This window comes from Salmo trutta, chromosome 13 (assembly GCF_901001165.1).
Source record: "Salmo trutta chromosome 13, fSalTru1.1, whole genome shotgun sequence".
In the NCBI taxonomy this organism is placed as follows: domain Eukaryota; kingdom Metazoa; phylum Chordata; class Actinopteri; order Salmoniformes; family Salmonidae; genus Salmo; species Salmo trutta.
In genome coordinates, this window is record NC_042969.1 from 1,008,695 (window position 1) to 1,033,531 (window position 24,837).

The following is a 24,837-nucleotide window of genomic DNA, read 5'->3' on the forward strand; positions in this document are numbered from 1 at the left end:
AATCAAGGTGACAGACAGTGACACAATCAATACTGCGTTGCACACTCTTGCCTGCATCTAGCTGATCTAGTGCGTAATCATTAGTCCAACAGTTGCAAACAAGAGTTTCTATTGGACAAATTCAGGTATGTGTATCCCCTTTTCTTTCAGTTTGTTTCCGTTTAAGACACGTTATTCAACAGAATCAGTCCAATGAATACACCCCTGATCACATGCAAACACAGTTCACTTTCATAGCAGCCACATACAAACAAATTGTTGTATATATAATTCCTTCTCGCATCTATCTACATGCTCTCCTCCTCTCACCTTTTCGCTTCCCTTGTGGACTTCAGTGCACAACACACAGCTGTCTGTGACCAGGCGGACATTTTTTTCCAATCCAAACCCTCATATCATGAACGCTAACCGCTACACACAGCATACATCGTTATAACATCATAGACAACATATCTATTAAAACTAACGTGTTAGTAAACCCGCTATAATCATGCAGTACAGTCAGTAACAAGCAGTTTAGCAGTTACAACGGTGGGCCCCGGTGGCAATACATTTATAAAACCTAAAGCTTACCTTGAATTGGAAGAGTTCCAGTGTTGGATAGCCATAGTCAACTAGCTAACACAGCTTCCCTCTCTTTTTGAGCTGGGTGTTTGAGTAGGCTAAACTAGCTAGCTGCATTCAATGCTACCAAAGTAAGTGAAAGTGAAATTGAAAAAAAGATATACTACGAAATAAATATAACAAAAATATAGCTCTCTCTTGCTCCTCCTTAATTTTGGAAGAAATTAACTTATTCAAAACTGTTCAATTGTCTTTCTCTCTCTTTGAGTCAAATACTCACCACATTTTATGCACTGCAATGCTAGCTAGCGGTATCTTATGCTTTCAGAACCAGATTCATTCTCTGATCCTTTGTTTGGGTGGACAACATGTCGGTTCATGCTGCAAGAGTTCTGAACGTCCTCCCGAAGATGTCATAATTAATGTGTTAGTCTATTGCAGGGGATGAGAACCATGAGCCTCCTAGGTTTTGCATTGAAGTCAATGTCCGCAGTGGAGGACAGATGCTAGCGCAGGCTACACCATGGTGCTACCCTACAGAGTGCTGTTCAGGCTACTGTAGACATTCATTGCAAAACAGTGTATTTTAATAAATTATTTGGATAAAATAGTTATTTGGTGACATTAATATATTTAGTATAGTTTTATCTAAAAATGATAACTTTTTAATGTTTCACTATTTTTATTTTTAGGAAATTCACTGGTTCTCCCCTTTCTCCTCTGAGGAGCCTCCACTGAAACCACAGATCAACCGTGCATTTAGAATACATGCATCTGTGAAATTATTCATTCATTATTCAATTCATATGTATTCATGATGGAATTGTCTGCTTTACAGATTCACCATAGTTCAAATTGAAAGCATTTGGATATGGAATTAATGGAATGACTTTAATAGAAAATAAACTGGCACTGGTCACTAAGCCACAACATAAATCAGGTCTGAAATTAGTGGTGGAGAAATTGGCTCCAATTACCATTGTGTTTATTGACCCCCCCCCCCCCCCCCCAGGTTGGTCAGAATCTTATTCGCTGGCATGAGTTAATTTGTTTTTCTCTGATTGTTATTGATGGCCAGAGCTGCTGTGGAATGGAAATGTTTCTCCTAGCCAGAGTTAATAGGTCTAAGTGGGAATTGACTTTCGCTACACAACACTAACCAGACACAAAGCTTTCCTCATCCGTTACAACTATGTCTCAGGAAGATGAGAGGGGGTTGCTGAGCAACATGGAAAGGGCTTTTTTTTTACCCATGATGAAATCAGAAGTAAGCACTGTTTATCTTTGACTGCAAAAGGTGGAAACTGTAGTCCTCCATGGCAGCAGATTGTTGGAAAATAAAGCAGCATTTCCTAGTTGTTTCATTATTGTTCTGTGGTGTCAAGCTGATGTTGTGGCAAGGGGTGAGCTAGGCCTTTGCTGAAGTTTGGGGGTGGTTTGAGGGATTTACTTTAGGCTACACAAAGCCTGGCCGAAAAGTCTGTGTCAAAAATGGGGTGATTAGAGATAGGAGTTTTTCCTGACCTTGTGGCCCCTTACCTGCAAAAACATTTAATATTATTTATAACTTTTATTATAATTTTTTTTTTTTGCTTTTTGGTTAGTATACAGTATAGCCCTGTGATTAAGGTCATAGCGAGGCTTTGGTTTAGCTGTGTGCTGTTGGCCCATTATCTACTCTCTAGTCTCCTCTGTACACTTTTATTCTCAGGAGGCCACCCACCACACCATTGATGCCCTAGTTGACAGGTAGTCTGACTCAGCACAATGAGAGAGCAAGGTATGGGAGGTACTGTAATTGCATTTTTTTGCGCCAATGTCAAGTTAAATGCCGGGAAGGTCTGGAAGCTGATTTCTTAGATGAGTATGGAGTGAAACTTCCAGGAGTCCTAGAAATGACTATTTAATGAGAGCGAAGATGATTTAATGAAACGAAGAGAAAGTTAGGAAAGAGGAGAGAAGTCAATCTTCTGAAGTCTGAGTAACGCCCAGAGTCAGGTTTGTTTGAGTTTGCTATCTCGGCCGGTTATTCCGTGAATGTTATTTTTGTGATAACTCATTTTATTTTATCCGGGTGAATATTTATTTTTAAAGGGTTGTGTGCTGTACACAAATAAAAGATAGCACTGAAAACAAAGTGATGTTGGGGAATTAAGTCTGTTGACTGGCTGGAGTCCAGAACTAGAGACAAAACAGATAAAACAAATAATCTAGAAGCCTTATATCAATTATTATGAAATACATTTGTCTAATAAAAATACATATTTTGTCTAATAACCTCAAACTATCTGTAAAGACGACTTTCGTCTGGCAAGGCGCCTACCCAGAAAACCACAATTGGTTCTGTGAAAGTTCCTAGAACATTTATTAGGCTGTGGAAAATGTACTCATAATACAAAACCTATCCAGTCGTGCTGATGATTATACAACGTTTGTATAAAACATTTGCCTGATGTTGCAAGAACACATTTTCTCTGTTGTTTAAAGGTTCCCAGAATGTTTCCGTTAGGTTGTGGAAACAGTCTGGTGGGAACATTGTGGGGACATCACAAAATATATGTTCTCAAAACACAAAAAACTGTCCAGTTGTGAAGATTAATATACAAAACTTAAACCCTTATGTTACAAGAACGTTCCCGGACCACATTTTTTATCTTCTTCAAAAGTTCCTGACACATTTCTTTAGGTTGAGGGAACAATGTGGGGATATGACTTAAGACAGGTTCCAAAACACTAAAACTGTCCAGTTGTGCTAACTTTCAGATAATGTTTGTCTTTGATGTTGCAAGAATGTTGACAGAACAGCTTTTCTGAGTTCTTTAAAGGCTCCCATAACATTTAATTAGGATGTGGGAACAGTGTGGGTACATTACAAAATATGCTCTGTTTTGATGACATTCATACAATGTTTAAGCTAGATTGCACAGGACATTCCCAACTTCTTTGGGCTATGTGGGACGTTAGCGTGCCACCCGTGGCGCACCCTATCAACAGCAGGTGCATTTCAAGAGCGGCAAATTTGAAACCAAATAAATGTCAAAATTCAAGTTTTTCAAACATACAACTATCTGGCACCCTTTGAAAGATAAAAATCTCCTTAATCTAAACACGTTTTCCGATTTCAAAAAGGTTTTACGGCGAAAGCATAAAGTTAGGTTATGTTAGAGAGTACATTGACAATAGCTGTGTGTATTGTATTGTCAATTCAAAGACAGGCGTCACCAAAACCATAAAATCAGCTAAAATTATGCACTAACCTTTTACAATCTCCATCAGATGACACTCCTAGGACATTATGTTAGACAATGCATGCATTTTTAGTTCTATCAAGTTCATATTTATATCTAAAAACAGTGTTTTACTATGGCGTTGATGTTCAGGAAATCGTTTCCCTCCAATACCGGCAGTCAAGTCATCACAACAAAATAATTAATTAATATTAGAAAACATTGGTAAAATATTATATTGTCATTCAAAGAATTATAGATTTACATCTCTTGAACGCAATGGACTTGCCAGATTTAAAATTAACCTTACTGGGATATCACACTTTGCAATAATCTGAGCACTGCGCCCAGAAAAATACGCATTGCGATACAGACTAACCGCCATGTTGGAGAGATCTAAAATCGAAAATACTATGTAAATAATCCATTACCTTTGATTCTCTTCATCAGATGTCACTTCCAAAGAATCCCAGGTCCATAACGAATGTAGTTTTGTTCAAAAAAGCTCATCATTTATGTCCCAAAACCTCCGTGTTGTTAGCACATGATCTAAGCCAGCCGGACTTCACTTCACATCACGAACGGAAAAAATATATTTACGTTCGTTCAAACATGTCAAACGTTGTATCGCATAAATCATTAGGGCCTTTTTTAACCAGAACATGAATAAAATTCAAGGCGGACCATTGGGTTCTCTTTTAAAACATTTCGGAATGAGAGTACCCACCATCAACTCGCGCGCAAGGTGTCTAATGGGCCATCACGGTTCCATGGCTCTTATTCGGTCAGATCTCACTGTAGAAGACTCAAAACACTTTGTAAAGGCTGGTGACATCTTGTGGAAGCAATAGGAAGTGCCAAAATATTCCTCAGCCCCTTTGTTGTTCAATGGCATAGGCTCAAAGTCAATTCAACACATCAGGTATCCACTTCCTGTCAGAATCTGTCTCAGGGTTTTGCCTGCCAAATGAGTTCTGTTATACTCACAGACACCATTCAAACAGTTTTAGAAACTTTAGGGTGTTTTCTATCCATATATAATAAGTATATGCATATTCTAGTTACTGGGTAGGTGTAGGAGGCAGTTAAAAATGGGCACATATTTTTTCCAAAATTCTCAATGCTACCCCCTAGCCCGTAGAGGTTAACGTAGTAAGAATGTTGACAGACCACCTGGTTTAAGTTATTTAACGGATCCCAGAACATTTAATTAAGTTATGGGAGTTGTCTGGGAAGTTGCAAAAATATTCTTATGATATTCACGAAGGTTGCACAGAACATTCCCACATTGTTGCACAATATTCTGTAATTTCCAAATAAGTCAGTTTCTATGACATTTATAACATTATTTTAGACTTCAAATAATATTCCATACAGTATACATTTTACCTTGTATTCTATGTCCTCAGAAAATTTCAAGTTAATTTAGAAAATGTTATATTAAAGTTTTACCTCAACATTCTCAGCATACACATTTCTAGCTCCCTAAAGCATAAGAAAGCAGATTATAACAGCGTTTTTTTCCCATTCATATGATATTTGAACACCATTTAATCATACAAACACAACCATATTTTTTACATTCTTTTAATATTCTTGGGGTGTTATCATCCTAATGTTAGTTAAAACTAGAACAATGGGAATCTTAGCTAATATTCTGCGAATGTTCACGGTTTGCTCTGTAGTTTTTGTTATTGAGAACGCTGTGTGTCCTCATTGGCCATCACTGGTCTTCCTGTTAATGAATGTTTAATTAGGCGAAGCAGAACCAGATTTAGAATCCCAAAGCAAGAGCTGTGAGATGCTTCTCCTGGTCATGAGCGTGGCATGATCGCTTAACGCCCCTGCTTTCACTCACGCTTTGACAAAAAAAACTGTGTAGTGCACTAGGGCCCCCGCTGACTCAGGGGACTGGGTGATCCCGCTCTCCAAAGCCGACGTGAGTAAGGTTTTTAATCAGATCAACACTCGTAAATCTGCGGTAAATCCGTGGTATGCAAATTGGTATTCCAGAGAGTGGTATTCCAGAGACCGTTAATAGAGCATGCACAGAACAGCTGGCAGGCATATCCACAGTTTTTTGCAACCTCTCTTTGTCCCAGTCTGCAATCCCCAAGTTTCAAGCTGACCACCATCATATCTGTTCCCAAGAACTCTAAGGCTACATGCCACAATGACTACCACCCTGTAGATCTCACATCTGTAATCATGAAGGCTAGTTATGGCACACATCTACTCAACCATCCCAGACACACTAGACCCACTCCAATTTGCATACCGCCCCAACAGATCCATAGACGATACAATCTCAATTGCACTCCACACTGCCCTCACCCACCTAGATAAGAGGAATACTAACGTGAGAATGCTATTCATTGACTGCAACTCAGCATTCAACACCATGGTCCCCTCCAAGCTCGCCACAAAGCTTGGGGCCATAGAACTGAACCTCTCCCTCTGCAACTGGATCCTGGACTTCCTGATGTTCTGACCCCAAGTGGTGAGGGTAGGCAACATTACCTCTGCCACGCTGACCCTCAACACGGGGGCTAAGTTTCTTCCTGTATTATTTTTTCACCCATGACTGCATGGCCACGCACAACTCCAACTCTATCATCAACTCCAACTCCATCACCGGCGATGATGAGACCATCTACAGTTTGTTGAAAAACAAATGATAGTCCCACTAAGCACAAACCAGATGGGATGGCGTAATGCTGCAGAATGCTGTGGTAGCCATGCTGATTAAGTGTGCCTTGAATTCTGAATAAGTCACTCACAGTGTCACCAGCAAAGAACCCAAACACCATCACACCTCCTCCTCCATGCTTCACGGTGGGAACCACACATGCGGAGATCATCCATTCACCTACTCTGCATCTCACAAAGACACAGCGGTTGGAACCAAATATCTCAATATGGCCTCATCAAACCAATGGACAGATTTCCACCAGTCTAATGTCCATTACTCATGTTTCTTGGCACAAGAAAGTCTCTTCTTATTATTGGTGCCCTTTAGTAGTGGTTTCTTTGCAGCAATTCGACCATGAAGGCCTGATTCACGCAGTCTCCTCAGAATAGTTGATGTTGACATGTGTCTGTTAGGTGAGAACTCAGCATATGTGGGAACTCCTTCAAAACTGTTGGAAAAGCATTCCTCATGAAGCTGGTTGAGAGAATGCCAAGAGTGTGCAAATCTGTCATCAAGGCAAAGGGTTGCTACTTTGAAGAATCTCAAATATAAAATATATTTTGATTTGTTTAACACTTTTTTGGTTAATAAACTCAGCAAAAAAAGAAATGTCCCCTTTTCAGGACCCTGTCTTTCAAAGATAATTTGTTAAAATCCAAATAACTTCACAGATCTTCATTGTAAAGGGTTAAAACACTGTTTCCCATGCTCCATAAACAATTAATGAACATGCACCTGTGGAACGGTTGTTAAGACACTAACAGCTTACAGACGGTAGGCAATGAAGGTCACAGTTATGAAAACTTAGGACACTAAAGAGGCCTTTCTACTGACTGAAAAACATCAAAATAAAGATGCTCAGGGTCCCTGCTCATCTGCGTGAACGTGCCTTAGGCATACTGCAAGGAGGCATGAGGACTGCAGCTGTGGCCAGGGCAATAAATTGCAATGTCCACACTGTGAGACAGCTAAGACAGAGCTACAGTGAGACAGGACGGACAGCTGATCATCCTCGCAGTGGCAGACCACATGTAACAACACCTGAACAGGATCAGTACATCCGAGAGATCACCGATCACCGAGAGCCCAATGAGCAGAACTGAGCCACAGTATTTTATAGCAAAGTATATCTTCCTGAATGTTCATGACAAACAACAGATGTGTAGAATTATGCAAAGGTACATTGTGCTATCAAGCAACAGACAGCAAGATTTACATTGCGCCAGGTTTCTGTCTCTAAGTCATTTTCTGCTTGTTTATACAGAAATACTAACGTAACACGAGACACTAGGTCCTTCCCTCAAATGATAAAGTCCAGCATTCATCTGTGATGTCAGAGATATAAACTGGAGGGAGGGTTTGCCTGGCACAAGCCGACAGACCAACATTTCACACAGACACTAATCATGGAATGGAATGCAGTCTGGTTTTATCACCAAGGCATCGTAAATCAACTGTCAGCGTCAAGCCTCAGAGTCTCCTCAGAAGAACAGACAGAGTGTGAATGTACTAATATAAGAATATATTCTAATATAAAGTAATGTGAATAATATAATGTTGTAAATTCCACCACAAACCCTTGTCTGATTGTCAGAATATACAGCAGTAATGCACAGGTAATAATTGTGCAACTAACCGACAGCATGATTTGCAAATATGAGATGCCGCATTGTTAGTCATCGGGAGCACAATATTATGCACTCTACACATTCCGAATATTTTCACTTAATTTTCTTCTATTTTCAATGCATACATCCGTTGTCCATCCATGCAATGTGAGACAGCATTGTAGTCATTGGGGAAACGTATTTCTTGTCCAACAGAAATGAACTATGATTCATACACATCTCAAGTCGGTGCCTGAGCATTTAGGTCACAGACGCATCTTTGGTTAAGTCAGATTTGGTGGCCTGCAGCAGCACACTTCTCTATTGTGGGATACAACACCCACTCCGGAGGGACCACAAAACATGGAAAATGCTTGTTGTGCTACAGTACACACACACGCGCACGCACACGCACACACACACACACACACACACACACACACACACACACACACACACACACACACACACACACACACACACACACACACACTTTAATGACAAACAGATTCAAACAGCTCTTAGTAACACATTTGCCTTGTGACATCAACATATTTTCTAATGAACAATGACGGCCTCCTGCCTATACAGTAGATTGTTTTTCTTTGCTTCACCACCATCCCCCCTCATCATAATTGTTGTTCTCATATCAAATCAAATTCATACCTCAAACTATCCACTGTGTTTTGATCACATCACCCCCCTGCGACTGCTGTCTAAAGGCAAAATTATTAAAATACAAAATACCCTAAACAACCAGCAATCTATATTTTTACTTAATGATATGGTTGTCGAGGCTTGGGAGAAAAATCCATCTTTAGTTTTCATCTCGTTGCTCGCCTTGAGATGGGTGACTCAGAGATAGGTAGACCTAACTCTCTTTCCTCCCTCCTCCCTCCTTCCCTCTCCTAGAACTTCAAAAGGCCTTGGAGCAAAGTCTGTGTGTAAAAGTACAAGCAGGGGTCTGTCTCTCTGCTTAGGGCAGCCTTTGAGCCCCACTTCATACCCCTGCAGAGAGCCTATAGGGAATTTCTTATATTTTTCAGTGAGCTGGAGTTGAGTCATCTCTGAGGATCCATGTTGGGTCTCTCAGGGAGAGGGAGAAGTAGAATACACAACATAGCATGGAGCCTCGCTAGGGCCTCGCTCCCGGCCACCCCACAGAGATGAACTGATAAGGCTACTGTTAGAGTACACTGAAATAAAGAAAAACAAGAGAAAGAGAGACTTCAAAGGTTATTCTTTTATCTCTCTGATGTCGGGGGAAATAATTAAATAAAGACAAAAACACTTTGTAAAAGTCTCTAATCCCCCAGCTCAGTCAGTAATCTAGCATGCCTTCTACTCATGGCGTTTCTGATGGAATATAGCAAGCAGCAGCCATCTTTAATTAATTCTAGCCTGATTCATATCTCTACAATGGAAGGCAGATAAACAAGTTAGGTGGATCCCAAACAATGCTATTGCTTGGTATTTTGTCCTTGTGTCTATCCACTCTTTGAGAGACAGGGTGTCACACACTGAAATGGTAATGCAAGAATATTTTTTATCAGATCTATGCCTTGTCCAGGATACTCTGCATGGCATCATTTATGGTGCCCATTGACTTGCCTATAGCCCCTATAGTCCCCATAATGAATACAAACTGCAGCGCACAGTTGAATAAAACAGTAGCAATTTAGACTCCAATCCAATAAGTGGGAATAAATTGAGCTTTTGTACGAGGCCAGGCGAGTGTATCTAATCCCCTTAATGAGACAAAAATATCCACATACTTTTCATTTCTGCAAACTGGCTGGAGAAATGTAGGCCACCCAAATGGCTCTGTGTCCCAATCAGATTGCAAATGTTTTTGAATGTGTGTCTGTTGTTGAAAGCTGCTTTGTGTGCGGGAACTGGGGGCGAGATGATACAGGTAGTCTCAATTTGGACACAGGATGTATCCCAAATGGCACCCCTATTCCCTATGTAGTTAAATGCACAACAATTGGAATTAAATAAGAAAGAAAAGGATTGTCTGCAGTTATAAACCTTGTCTAATTATGTCTTGAGCAAAATGGTATGCATTTATTTGGCTCTCTTTTTGGGGGAATTTAGCTAATTAAAGGAGCGATCTGGGATCGCCCACATATCACTAATTTAAAAGCCAAATTAATGTACCAATGCCAGATTGCCCCTTTAAGGAAATATTAACTAACTTAATGTGGTTGTCTTCTTTGATTGTTTTATCACCGCCACAATGAGCATATAGTTATTTTTCAACTTATGTAATTTTGTGGGAATTAGAAATTCATTTGTAGGGCAATGATAACAATCTAACCAAATCAAACAGTGTAGAACAGCTGTGCCTACCCACCTCTGTAACAGAAAATGTAGAAATGTGAATTTTAGAAGATATGATTCTCTCAGTGACTGTCTGCAAGGCAAGGTTGGCGAATAATTTGTTTTTGTGTGTGGTCTGTTCACATTACTTCTAAACACATTGAGACTAACGGCATGATTGCAAAGCCCACCAGGAGCCATGATATTGGGCCTCTTGTCTCGTGAAATTGCATCAATAAATATGGTTAATAGGAAAACAAGGCAAGGCCAAGTTAAAGAACCTCGATAAATAAAGGATTTATAACGACAGAGGTGTTCAAGACGTCTAATCACTAAGGAGTTTAAAATAATATAGCAGATTCATCGGGGTTATCTGTTGCTCGCTAAATGGCCCTGTGCACACTCAGCTTGTACAACTGATGTTTAACACTTTGACACAACTATTTTGATACAACTGGGAGTTTCTGAACAAAAAGGTTTACACAATAGTTTGAGAGACCGTTGTAACCCAAAAATCTCAGTTGTAACCCAACCGTTGTGTCAAATGTGGTGTACCTCAGTTGTTCAACTTGAGTGTCTACAGGGCCCTAGTTAATGTGTAACAGAGAAGGAAGAAATGAATAAATTTGAACAATAACCTGGCCAACACCGGTGATGTCTCTCCCGGCGCCCGTTTCAACCACTCAACTACTCTCTACACTCTTGTCTCTATGGCAACCATCAGCTTTTTAAGGCCCCCAAACCCTCCACTGAATTTGTAAATGGCAGTTACATGGCCGCCTGTACAAATGTGTGTAACTGAGTAGCAGCAAAATTTGGGGAGTTGGACCAAATCTTCAAAGAAATAAAATTTGATCAAAAAATTTGCATTGTCTGATGCACTGAACCGGCCTGCATTAATTATTCATGCTAACCTCTAAGTAATACACCTTGAATCACAAACACAGAAGATTTAAACCTATGCATCCCGAAAGGCTCTTATTCCCTATGTTGTGTACTACTTTGATGATCGATCCTTGACAAATCAAATATTCTCACTCTTATCCATAATAATCTCATCATGTAGACTAGCCTACCCGCACAGCCTTCCCGCCTGCATCTACGAGCTGTTGGCTAGAGCGCACGTGCCAAGACCAGAGTAGGCACATTTACTATTTAATGCAAAAAACAATTGTGAGAAAACTATCGGTAGGGCTGAAAAGGTGTTGGAAACACATTGAACTTTAGATTTGTATTTGGGAACATGAAAACGAAGAACTACATTTTGTGTGCTCTATGTCATCATACACAGATTTTTCTCTGACAGAAGTCCGTTTGGTGTAAACACACCACTGTTGTTGGAAAAATGCTCATATTTTATTTACAGTGGCAAGAAAAAGTATGTGAATCCTTTGGAATTACCTGGTTTCCTGCATAAATGTGTCATATAATTTGATCTGATATTCATCTAAGTCACAACAATAGACAAACACAGTCTCCTTAAACTAATAACACAAACAATTATACATTTTCATGTCTTTATTGAACACACCATGTAAACAATCACAGTACAGGGTGGAAAAAGTATGTGAACCCTTGGATTTAATAACTGGTTGACCCTCCTTTGGCAGCAATAACCTCAACCAAACATTGTTTGTTGTTGCGGATCAGACCTGCATTACGGTCAGGAGAAATTTTGGACCATACATAATTACAAAACTGTTTCAGTTCAGCAATATTCTTGGGATGTCTGCTGTGAACCACTCTCTTGAGGTCATGCCACAGCATCTCAATCGAGTTGAGGTCAGGACTCTGACTGGGCCACTCCAGAAGGTGTATTTTCTTTTGTTGAAGTCATTCTATTGTTGATTTACTTCTGTGTTTTGTGTCATTGTCCTGTTGCATCACCCAACTTCTGTTGAGCTTCAACTGGCGGACAGATGGCCTTACATTATCCTGCAAAATGTCTTGATAAAATTGGGAATACATTTTTCCGTTGATGATTGCAAGCTATCCAGGCAGCAAAGCAGCCCCAAACCATGATACTACCTCCACCATACTTTACAGTTGGGATGAGGTTTTGATGTTGGTGTGCTCTGACTTTTTTTCTCCACACATAGTGTTGTGTGTTCCTTCCAAACAACTCAACATTAGTTTTATCTGTCCACAGAATCTCCAATCTCGTCTCATTGATTGGACTCCAAGTTATCTGACTCCTGACTCCAATTAGCTTTTGGATAAGTCATTAGCCTAGGGGTTCACATACTTTTTCCAACCTACACTATGAATGTTTAAATGATGTATTCAATACAGACAAGAAAAATACAATAAGATGAAATAAATAAGATCCTTTGACAACATGCACTGAACTGTTATAGCTTTGTCTCAATGATTTGGCTGAAGTCGCTCAACATGTAACTGGGCATGTGGCCCCCTTTTTTCAAGTTAGCATTGATTGTACATAGCATTGATAAGACTAATACATATGGAGAATAAAATAATTTAACTTGGCCAGTTAGCATTGATAGTATGTATTGAACCTATAAGACGATAAGATAACATCCATGGAGTGTAAAATTATTCCACATGGTTAAAATGAACATCTATACAATGTGAAAAACATCGAAAAAGATCATGAGCATTTCTCATAGATGTTATGCTCCCTCTGAGATGCATGTTCAGGTAGCTAATGAAATTTTAATCATAATGATAGCTTTATGGCATCTAATTCCAGTTTGATCTGCTCAATTATAAATACATTTCTCAACTGCCAATGGAAATGGTTGTGAATTGGATTCAGAAAAGGTTGCTTTGGAAGAATTCTCAATTTTAGACAGGTTGGAGGAATTGACTAAATGTGCCCCTTTTCAGGAAACATGCCTTAGGTCGCAAGTCACGACTTTACAAGAGAGGCATTTTAACGTTTTTTTTATTTTTATGCAGAAATGTCATCTGGAACATGTGAACTTTCATTTGCCTTTATACCAAACTTGTGTGCCATCTGTGAATATGAATAAAGTTGTTAAATTATGAGCCTTGTTGGTTAAGCCACAGAAAAAGTGAGCAACCTTCCCACTAGCCATGATTGGCTGAGATAATGAGTGGGCTGGACATGCCGAGAGAGGAGTTCAGATTAGTCTGCCATATAGAAGGCTTATGTCTATTTGAGCTGGTCAGTCTGTGTTGGTAATCCTGTCAAACGCGTCTTTTTAAAAAATGTATCGTGTAGTGGAGCTGCATAAGTGTTGCTCTCCACTTTCGGAAGGATCAAGTTTTGAAATCAGTGGAATATGGAATAGTGGAATAGTATGATAGCTAAAGAGATGGAGAAAACACCTATCTCCGGATTACATCTTCAAACTAAAGGCAACCGTGGCATGATATCCGTGACAGGGAGACGCATCCATCATGCATAAGATAGTCTAGCTAGCTCAATTTTCCGATATCACACGCTTCTAATTTTGACAGAAAGTGTTTTAATTTCAAGCTAAATTGTACTGTTATTTAGCTAGCTAATGTTAGCTGTCTGGCTCCCTAGCTAACGTTACGTGTATGACATTATTATTCGTATCCCAGAGCCATTTGTTTTGCTAGTTAGAGCCTAATGTTAGCTAGCTAACATTGAACCTGGTTAGTTAGCTCCCAGCAGATTCATCCAGGGTAGTAACAACATGATTTGGCACTATGTTCATTGTTGTTTAACTAGCTAATATTAGCTGGCTGGCTCGTTAGCTAAAATCAAATCAAACGTTATTTGTCACATGCGCTATATACAACAAGTGTAGACCTTACCGTGAAATGCTTACTTACAAGCTCTTAACCAACAGTGCAGTTCAAGAAGAATTAAGAAAATATTTACCAAATCAACGAAAGTTGAAAAAAACACACACAAAAAAATACTTAAATAAAGCAACAGTTCTAAAGCTATATTTTTTTAAAATAAATAATTCAAATAATAAAAATTAACATAAAAAATAACTATAACATGGCTATACGGGGGTACCGGTACCGAGTCAACTGTTCGGCCCGCTTTTTCTTGCGGTCCATGATCAGCTCCTTTGTCTTGCTCACATTGAGGGAAAGGTTGTGGTCCTGGCACAACACTGCCAGTTCTCTGACCTCCTCCCCATCGTTGTCGGTTATCAGGCCTACCAGTGTTGTGTCATCAGCAAACTTAATGATGGTGTTGGAGTCCTGTTTGGCCATGCAGTCGTGGGTGAACAGGGAGTACAGGAAGGGACTAAGCATATACCCCTGAGGGGCCCCAGTGTTGGGGAACAGCGTGTTGTTGCCAACCCTTACCACCTGGGGGCGGCCCGTCAGGAAGTCCGGGATACAGTTGCAGAGGGAGGTGTTAAGTCCCAGAGTCCTTAGCTTAGTGATGAGCTTCGTGGGCACTATGGTATTGAACGCTGAGCTGTAGACAATGAACAGCATTCTCACATAGGTGTACCTTTGGTCCAGGTGGGAAAGGGCAGTGTGGACTGAGATTGCGTCATCTGTGGATCTGTTGGGGCAGTATGCAAATTGGAGTGGGTCTAGGGCATTCGGGAGGATGGTGTTGATGTGAGCAATGACCAGCCTTTCAAAGCACTTCATGGCTACTGACATGAGTGCTATGGGGCGATAATCATTTAGGCAGGTTACCTTCGCTTCCTTGGGCACAGGGTTATGGTGGTCTGCTTGAAACGTGTAGATTACAAACTCGGTCAGGGTGGGAGGTGAAAATGTCAGTGGAGACACTTGCCAGTTGGTCTGCGCATGCTTTGAGTACACGTCCTGGTAATCCGTCTGACCCCGTGACTTTGTGAATGTTGACCTGTTTAAAGGTCTTGCTCACATTGGCTACCAAGAGTGTTATCACACAGTCATTCAGAACAGCTGGTGCTCTCGTGCATGCTTCAGTGTTGCTTGCCTCAAAGCGAACATAAAAGTAATTTAGTTTGTCTGGTAGGCTCGCGTCACTGGGCAGCTCGCGTCTGGGTTTCCCTTTGTGGTCCGTAAAAGTTTTCAAGCCCTGCCACATCCGATGAGCGTCTGAATCCTACTACACTGGCTCTATCCTAATCCTGTATTGACGCTTTGCTTGTTTGATGGTTCGTCTGAGGGCATAGCGGGATATCTTATAAGCGTCCGGATTAGGGTCCCTCTCCTTGAAAGCAGTAGCTCTAGCCTTTAGCTTGATGCAGATTTTGCCTGTAATCCATGGCTACTGGTTGGGATATGTACGTACGTGGGGACTGCGGGGGCGACGTTGTCGATGCACTTATTGATGAAGCCGATGACTGAGGTGACGTGTGTGATCTTACACATTGTTTACCTAGTTAGGTTCATTGTTTACCTAGCTAGCTACATCTCTTAAAACCTCTTACATCTACACGTTCCGCTAGCGGAACGTCTGCTCCAATATCCAATGATGGGCGGGGCGCGAAATACAAACTCCTCTAAAATCCGAAAACTTCCATTTTTCAAACATATGACTATTTTACAGCTATTTAAAGACAAGACTCTCCTTTATCTAACCACACTGTCCGATTTCAAAAAGGCTTTACAGCGAAAGCAAAACATTAGATTATGTCAGCAGAGTACCCAGCCAGAAATAATCAGACACCCATTTTTCAAGCTAGCATATCATGTCACATAAACCCAAACCATAGCTAAATGCAGCACTAACCTTTTATGATCTTCATCAGATGACACACCTAGGACATTATGTTATACAATACATGCATGTCTGTTCAATCAAGTTCATATTTATATCAAAAACCAGCTTTTTACATTAGCATGTGACGTTCCGGTGATTTTACTAAATTACTCACGATAAACGTTCACAAAAAGCATAACAATTATTTTAAGAATTATAGATACAGAACTCCTCTATGCACTCGATATGTCCGATTTTAAAATAGCTTTTCGGATGAAGCACATTTTGCAATAATCTAAGTACATAGCCCGGCATCACAGGGCTAGCTATTTAGACACCCAAACAGTTTAGCCTTCACCAAAATCACATTTCCTATAAGAAAAATGTTCTTACCTTGCTTGTTCTTAATCAGAATACACTGCCAGGACTTCTACTTCAATAACAAATGTAGGTTTGGTCCCAAATAATCCATCGTTATGTTCCATCAAGACGTTTTGTTCGTGCGTTCTAGACACTATCCCAACGCTAAATCTCGGCCACGAGCATGACGCAGAATTTGACAAAAAAATTCTAAATATTCCATTACCGTACTTCGAAGCATGTCAACCGCTGTTTAAAACCAATTTTTATGCAATTTATCTCGTAGAAAAGCGATAATATTCCGACCGGGAATCTGCCTGTCTGTATACTGAGGGAAAAACCGAAAGCCGGGGGCGGGGCGGGTCGCGAGCGTAATGCTTAGTCCACTGAGTGACCACTTAGCTTTTGCTCTCCTTTGTTTCAGCCAGGGCTTTGAATTACGTCATTCCTGTTTTTCCCGGGCTCTGAGACTCCATTGGAGACGTGCGAAGTGTCACGTAACAGCAGAGATCCTGAGTTTTTGGAAGAGATGTCAAACAAAGAAAATAAAAGGTCTGACAGGGTACTTCCTGAACAGAAGCATCTCAGGTTTTTGCCTGCCATAGGAGTTCTGTTATACTCACAGACACCATTCAAACAGTTTCAGAAACTGTGGAATGTTTTCTCTCCAAAGCTAATAATTATATGCATATTCTAGTTTCTGGGCAGGACTAATAATCAGATTAAATCGGGTACGTTTTTTATCCAGCCGTGAAAATACTGCCCCCTAGCCATAAGAGGTTAAGCTAAAGTGTACAACACCCGTTGAAAATGGCCGGTGTCAGTAAATGTCGGCAAAGAATTATAATGAAATTGTTGCTGGCAAAGCTGGTTAGGTTGTTTTCATGTTTTCCAGAGGTAAACAAATCATTGGCCAGAGTATCAAGGGTGCACTCTGAATGCTCTGAGAGCGAACCAAGATGGGTGGGGCTAAATCTTAAGAGGGTGTGAACGATGCTGAATGGGTGTAGACAAAGAAGAGCTTGTCACTAGATACCAAAATATTCAAAGGCCATTTTCTCAAAAGTGAGTTTACAAGTTCATCCAACTTTCAACCAGCATTAATTTCCCATTGTTCCTCAAAAATGCAGTGTATGATATACCATTTTGTAGCTCTGAGTGTCTACTTCTATCCAATGTAAAAAAAATGTTGCTCCATAAGACCAAATCCAGGTGGTGTGTCACAAAAATGTAAAATACAAGTTAAAAAAGTTCAACAGCAGTGTTTTTCCTCTTTACCTCCCTATTACCTCCCTCTGTCTCTTACCGTGAATCCCTAATGATTAACACAACCCTAAAATTATTTGATTGACGCTACTAACCCTTCAATGCGCAGTAAAGCCACAAGGTTTTAGCTGTCAGGAGTTTATTTGAAGTGAGGCCCCGCTACTGCTTGTAGATATACTGGATGAGAGGTGTTGTACAGTAGTCCATATATCACCACACATAAGTCGTGGCAGCTTCTCGTAAAAAGTCTATATCTGTTTAAAGGTGGCAAAAAATTGCCTTATAGGAGCCCTTGTAAAGGCCAACGGATGAGAAGAGGCCCCTAAGAGTTTGAAATTGCTCAAGGTTTTTCTTCTGTGCAGCCTCCACAATTAGTATTCTCTCCCTGACTTGCCTGCCAGCTGAACATCTCTGCCAGTGTGTGTGTGTGTAGGCTACCTGCCCCCACCCCTCCAAAGCATAGTTGTAGCTTACTGACATTACAAGCATGATTCAGAAGATGGGGAGATATATTTTTAATTAAAGAACAATGGATTAACTTTGTCAAAGCTAGTTAGGGAGATTATAGTTATCACATTTCACAAAAAGGTAAGATATTTTTTTTGGGGTGGGGGGTAGATCAGTTTGATATTTCAGATAGATTGTGGCTTCCATCAATGTAATTTTTTGGCATAATTTCCAATCCCCCATAACATTTTTGGTAAAGATATACACTCCTCAAAAAAATAAAGGGAACACTAAAATAACACATCCTAGATCTGAATGAATGAAATAATCTTATTAAATACTTTTTTCTTTACATAGTTGAATGTGCTGACAACAAAATCACACACAAATAATCAATGGAAATCCAATTTATCAACCCATGGAGGTCTGGATTTGGTCACACTGAAAATTAAAGTGGAAAACCACACTACAGGCTGATCCAACTTTGATGTAATGCCTTAAAACAAGTCAAAATGAGGCTCAGTAGTGTTTGTAGCCTCCACGTGCCTGTATGACCTCCCTACAATGCCTGGGCATGCTCCTGATGAGGTGGCGGATGGTCTCCTGAGGGATCTCCTCCCAGACCTGGACTAAAGCATCCGCCAACTCCTGAACAGTCTGTGGTGCAACGTGGCGTTGGTGGATGGAGCGAGACATGATGTCCCAGATGTGCTCAATTGGATTCAGGTCTGGGGAACGGGCGGGCCAGTCCATAGCATCAATGCCTTCCTCTTGCAGGAACTGTTGACACACTCCAGCCACATGAGGTCTAGCATTGTCTTGCATTAGGAGGAACCCAGGGCCAACCGCACCAGCATATGATCTCACAAGGGGTCTGAGGATCTCATCTCGGTACCTAATGGCAGTCAGGCTACCTCTGGCGAGTACATGGAGGGCTGTGCGGCCCCCCAAAGAAATGCCACCCCACACCATGACTGACCCACCGCCAAACCGGTCATGCTGGAGGATGTTGCAGGCAGCAGAACGTTCTCCACGGCGTCTCCAGACTGTCACGTCTGTCACATGTGCTCAGTGTGAACCTGCTTTCATCTGTGAAGAGCACAGGGCACCAGTGGCGAATTTGCCAATCTTGGTGTTCTCTGGCAAATGCCAAACGTCCTGCACGGTGTTGGGCTGTAAGCACAACCCCCACCTGTGGACGTCGGGCCCTCATACTACCTTCATGGAGTCTGTTTCTGACCGTTTGAGCAGACACATGCACATTTGTGGCCTGCTGGAGGTCATTTTGCAGGGCTCTGGCAGTGCTCCTCCTGCTCCTCCTTGCACAAAGGCGGAGGTAGCGGTCCTGCTGCTGGGTTGTTGCCCTCCTACGGCCTCCTCCACGTCTCCTGATGTACTGGCCTGTCTCCTGGTAGCGCATCCATGCTCTAGACACAGCAAACCTTCTTGCCACAGCTCACATTGATGTGCCATCATGGATGAGCTGCACTACCTGAGCCACTTGTGTGGGTTGTAGACTCCGTCTCATGCTACCACTAGAGTGAAAGCACCGCCAGCATTCAAAAGTGACCAAAACATCAGCCAGGAAGCATAGGAACTGAGAAGTGGTCTGTGGTTACCACCTGCAGAACCACTCCTTTATTGGGGATGTCTTGCTAATTGCCAATAATTTCCACCTGTTGTCTATTCCATTTGCACAACAGCATGTGAAATGTATTGACAATCAGTGTTGCTTCCTAAGTGGACAGTTTGATTTCACAGAAGTGTGATTGACTTGGAGTTACATTGTGTTGTTTAAGTGTTCCCTTTATTTTATATATGTATTTGATATATATATTGTTTAAGTGTTCCCTTTATTTTATATATATGTATATACAGTACAAAAAAATTTAAAATACGTGAAATGAAATGTATGCATTCACTACTGTAAGTCGCTCTGGATAAATCCAAGTAAATGTTGCAATTCTTCAGCCATTCCTGAACTTGGACCAAAAACAAGCTACATATGGACAGTACCAAAAAATGTGTTTTTAATTCTGGTGCCGCTCTGCACACACAAGTTTGTTAGCTAGCTGCCTTCTCTGGTCCAAAGTTAAGTCAACTCTGAGTTGTGTTACATGAGTTGACTCTGGAGAGACGAAGCAGGTACGGGGAGTCAAAAATTTTGAAAGGAACGGAAATGGAATGAGACAGGAACAGCGTCAGCATAAAAGAAAATAAAGACAAAAAACAATCAATGCATCCGCAGGGAACACAGCAGGGAACTGACAAATATAGGGGAGGAAATAAACAGATGAGTGAGTCCAATATCGCTGATGCGTGTGACGAGGGAAGGCAGGTGTGCGTAATTGATGACAGGAGTGCGTGATGCAAGGCAGCCTGGCGGAGGAAAGAGCAGGAGCAGACGTGACAGTACCCCCCCTCTTGGGGCGCCACCCGGCATCCCACCTGGGCGAACTGGCCGAGACATGGGCGCTGGGCAAGCCGGTTGGGGCGTGGAAGCCCGACGAACCGGCAGGAGCGTGAGAGCCTGTCGATCCCGCTGCAGAGAGGGAGCCCGATGATCCGGTGGAGAGTGACGTAGGATGGGAAGCCGCCGAGCCAACCGAGGCAAGGAAACCTCTCGAGCCAGCCAGGGCGTGGAAGCCCCGGTTCCATCGGCGGTGGAATCCACCCCGACGTCACCAAAAAAAAAAATCCTGGACCGGCTGGGCCAACAAGAACTAACGATCCGGCTGAGGCCCGACGTGGGATGGGCGCCATCCGAGCCAACCGGGTAAAGGAAACCTCTCAAGCCAGCTGGAACGTGGAAGACCGACGAGCTGGCTAGGCACCCCCGGTTCCATCGGTGGCAACCCAGAGCCGATGCCACAATACCAACCAGTTTTCACCTTTTTCTTGTTTTTGTTCGGGTTCTCTAAATAAATATGTGGAACTACCGGCACGCTGTGCCTTGGCTGATCTATGACAGGGAATTTGAAGATAGCACTCGTGACAGAAGATCCCACCAAAAGAAAGCCAAGCAGCGTGCGCTCACCGGGAAGACGAGCAAGACCAAGCAGTGTGGATCAGAGGACTGGACCTGGGAAGAGATCCTGGATGGGGCAGGACCTTGGACAAGGCCGGGAGAATATCGTCGACCGCCTGAGGAGATAGAGGCAGCGAAGGCGAAACGGCGATACTGGGAAGAACGGCTAGGAGAGCTACAGGAGCCCGAGAGGCAGCGGCAATTTTTTTTTGGGGGGGGGCACATTGGTATATTGGCTAAGGCGGGTTTAAGACCTGAGCCAACTCCCCGTGCTTACCGTGGGGAGTGAGTGAATGTACAAGCACCGTGTTATGCGGTGGTGCGCACGGTGTTGCCCATGCGCACTCACAGCCCGGTGCGCTCGGTGCAAGCTCCTCACCGCTGTCGTGCTAAGGTTGGCACTCAGCCAGCTTGGAGTATGCCCGCTCAGCATTCCTGACCTCCAGTGTGCCTCCAGAGCCCAGTACGTCCAGTGTCTGCTCCGCGCACTCTCCCTCCAGTGCGTCACCATAGCCCAGTACGTCCTGTGCCTGCTCCTCGCACTCTTCCTCCAGTGCGCCTCCATAGCCCAGTACGTCCTGTGCCTGCTTCTCGCACTCTTCCTCCAGTATAACTACATAGCCCAGTACGGCTGGTGCCTGCTTTGAGCACTCGGTCCGTGCGTCTCCCCAGTCCGGTGAGACCTATTCCAGCTCCACGAATAAAGCCTCCAGTGATAATATATGGTCTGAAGCCTGTAGAGATGTTCCATGGCACGAAGCCTCTAGTGATGATCCATGGCCCGGAGCCTGTAGGGATGTTCCATGGCACGAAGCCTCCAGAGGTAATCCATGGCCCGGAGCCTGTAGAGATAATCCATGGCAAGAAGCCTGTAGGGATTATCCATGGTCCGGAGCCTGTAGGGATAATCCATGGCACGAAGCCTGTAGGGATAATCCATGGCCCAGCACCTGTAGAGATGATCCATGGCACGAAGGCTCCAGTGATAATCCAGGGCACGGAACCGGTAGTGAAGATCCAAGGCATGGAGCCTGCAACAACGGTCCCTAGTCCGGAACCTACAACAAAGCTCTTCAGTCCGGAGCCTCCAGCGACGCTCCTCAGCCTGGAGCCTCCAGCGACGCTCTCCAGTCCGGAGCCTCCAGCGACGCTCTCCAGTCCGGAGCTTCCAGCGACGCTCTCCAGTCCGGAGCCTCCAGCGACGCTCTCCAGTCCGGAGCCTCCAGCGACGCTCCCCAGTCCGGAGCCTCCAGCGACGCTCCCCGGTCCGGAGCCTCCAGCGACGCTCTCCAGTCCGGAGCCTCCAGCGACGCTCTCCAGTCCGGACCCTCCAGCGACGCTCTCCAGTCCGGAGCCTCCAGCGACGCTCTCCAGTCCGGAGCCTCCAGCGACGGTCCGCAGCCCCGAGTCTTCAGCGACGGTCCGCAGCCCCGAGTCTTCAACGGCGGTCTGCAGCCCAGAGTATTCAACGGCGGTCCGCAGCCCGGAGTCTTCAGCGACAGTCGGCAGCCCCGAGTCTTCAACGGTGGTCTGCAGCCCAGAGTATTCAACGGCGGTCCGCAGCCCAGAGTCTTCAATGGCGGTCTGCAGCCCAGAGTCTTCAACGGCGGTCTGTAGCCCAGAGTCTTCAACGGCGGTCTGCAGCCCAGAGTCTTCAACGGCGGTCTGCAGCCCAGAGTCTTCAACGGCAGTCTGCAGCCCAGAGTCTTCAACGGCGGCCTTCAGCCCAGATTCTTCAGCGGCGGTTGGCGTGATCCACGGTCTGGTTCCTCCGGGCACACAGAAGCGGGGGATCAGTAGGCGGGGGGGGGGGTGCTATGCCCGGAACCAGAGCCGCCGCCAATTATAGATGCCCACCCAGGCCCTTCCCAATAGGTTCAGGTTTGCGGCCGGGAGTCCGCACCTTTGGGGGGGTACTGTCACGCTCTGACCTAGGAGAGCTGTGTTTTCTCTGTTTAGTTAGGTCAGGGTGTGATAGGTGGGTGGGCATTCTATGTTTTGTTTTCTATGTTTTAGCCGGGTATGGTTTCCAATCATGCCTCTGATTGGAAGCCATACTTAGGCAGCCTGTTTTTCCCTTTGTTTTCGTGGGATCTTGTTTTTGTGTAGCTGTGTGTGTGCAGCCCCAGAACATCACGTTTGTTTCAGTTTTCACCTGTTTCTTGTTTTTGTTCAGGTTCTCTAAATAAATATGTGGAACTACCAGCACGCTGCGCCTTGGCTGATCTATGACAGGGAATTTGAAGATAGCACTCGTGACATTGTAGATCTGAGCCTTCCAAAAAAGGAAGAAACACCCAAAGATGACTGCAGCAATGACCTATTCCGTACATTTAATGGTGCTCTTTAATAAATTAGAGACAAATTGTGCATCCCAAATGGCACCCTATTCCCCATTTAGTGCAATACTTTTAGCCAGGGCACATAGAGCTTTTTTGGGGACTTTGCACCATCCTTTGTTTCTTTTCACACTTTAGCCTCATCATACTTTCCCTGAACTGAGCCAGAAACCTTCCCTTTGTCTTTTCCAGTTTTTTGTATTTATCCTGTGCTCCTTCTTGCCGCTCTGGTCCTTCATGAGTTAATCAGCTCCCCAAGCAATATGCAGCTGTGAGTAAATATCCACAAATGTATGTATTTTGCTTATTTCCGATTCATTTGGAATCTTGGTCCTAACTGTCTCCCACTGACTCCCGCTCATTGATTACAGAATTCGATTGAACTGGGAGAGTAAAACCCGCAGTAGCCTATAATCACAAAGACGTGGGGCTACCAATTAAAAATGATAATAATCTCCGAAGCGCGTTCTATTACGTTTATACATTATAGGGATTGGCATGCCCCTGTATTTAATAATATTCCATCTATTTTCTAATTCTACCATACATTCACAAATCGAATAGAAACTCTCCTTATTGCCAACTGAGCCTGTAATCTTGATGGTGCAGTGGTGTCATTTACATTCCACAATTGCAGAGACGTGTAATTCATACACTAATAATGTTTTGGTTTTCATTACACCTTGTTTGCACATGTTTATTCCCTTACTGGGGGAATCCATAATAGTGTTAGTATTATGAGGGGATCTGATAATGAATTGTATTGTAATGATTCTAATGATCTCTCCATTTAGGAAAACATACCCTTAACTCCCTCACACTGAAGCCTAACTGGCCCTTTTCTTTATTATTTTACCTTTATTTAACTAGGCAAGTCAGTTAAGAACAATTTCTTATTTACAATGACAGTGGGTTAACTTCCTTGTTCAGGGGCAGAACAACAGATTTTTACCTTGTCACCTTGGGGATTCGATCTAGAAACCTTTCGCTTACTGGCCCAACGCTCTAACTACTAGGCTACCTGCCACCCCTTTCACCAGGAGCTTGTGGTTCTCACATTTTTAGGAGGTGCATGCATGTATGAATAAATAAACAAGTGGCTTGTGGCATGGCGTCGGGTGAATGGCAGTCTGGGAAAGGTTGACGGTAGCCGAGGCTAGACAGTGACGGATGGGGCGTGTCTGGAGCTATCGAGGCTGATGGCGAGAGACCGAGGTGTCTTGCAGCCCCCCTTCGTCCCCCTTCTCCACGGCCCACTGCCCTTTGAGGAGCATCTGACGCGGAGGCAAGCAGACAAGCGACCGCTCCATAAACAATGGCAGATTGGAGACGTGGGCAGACAGAGCGGAGGGGCTAGTAAAA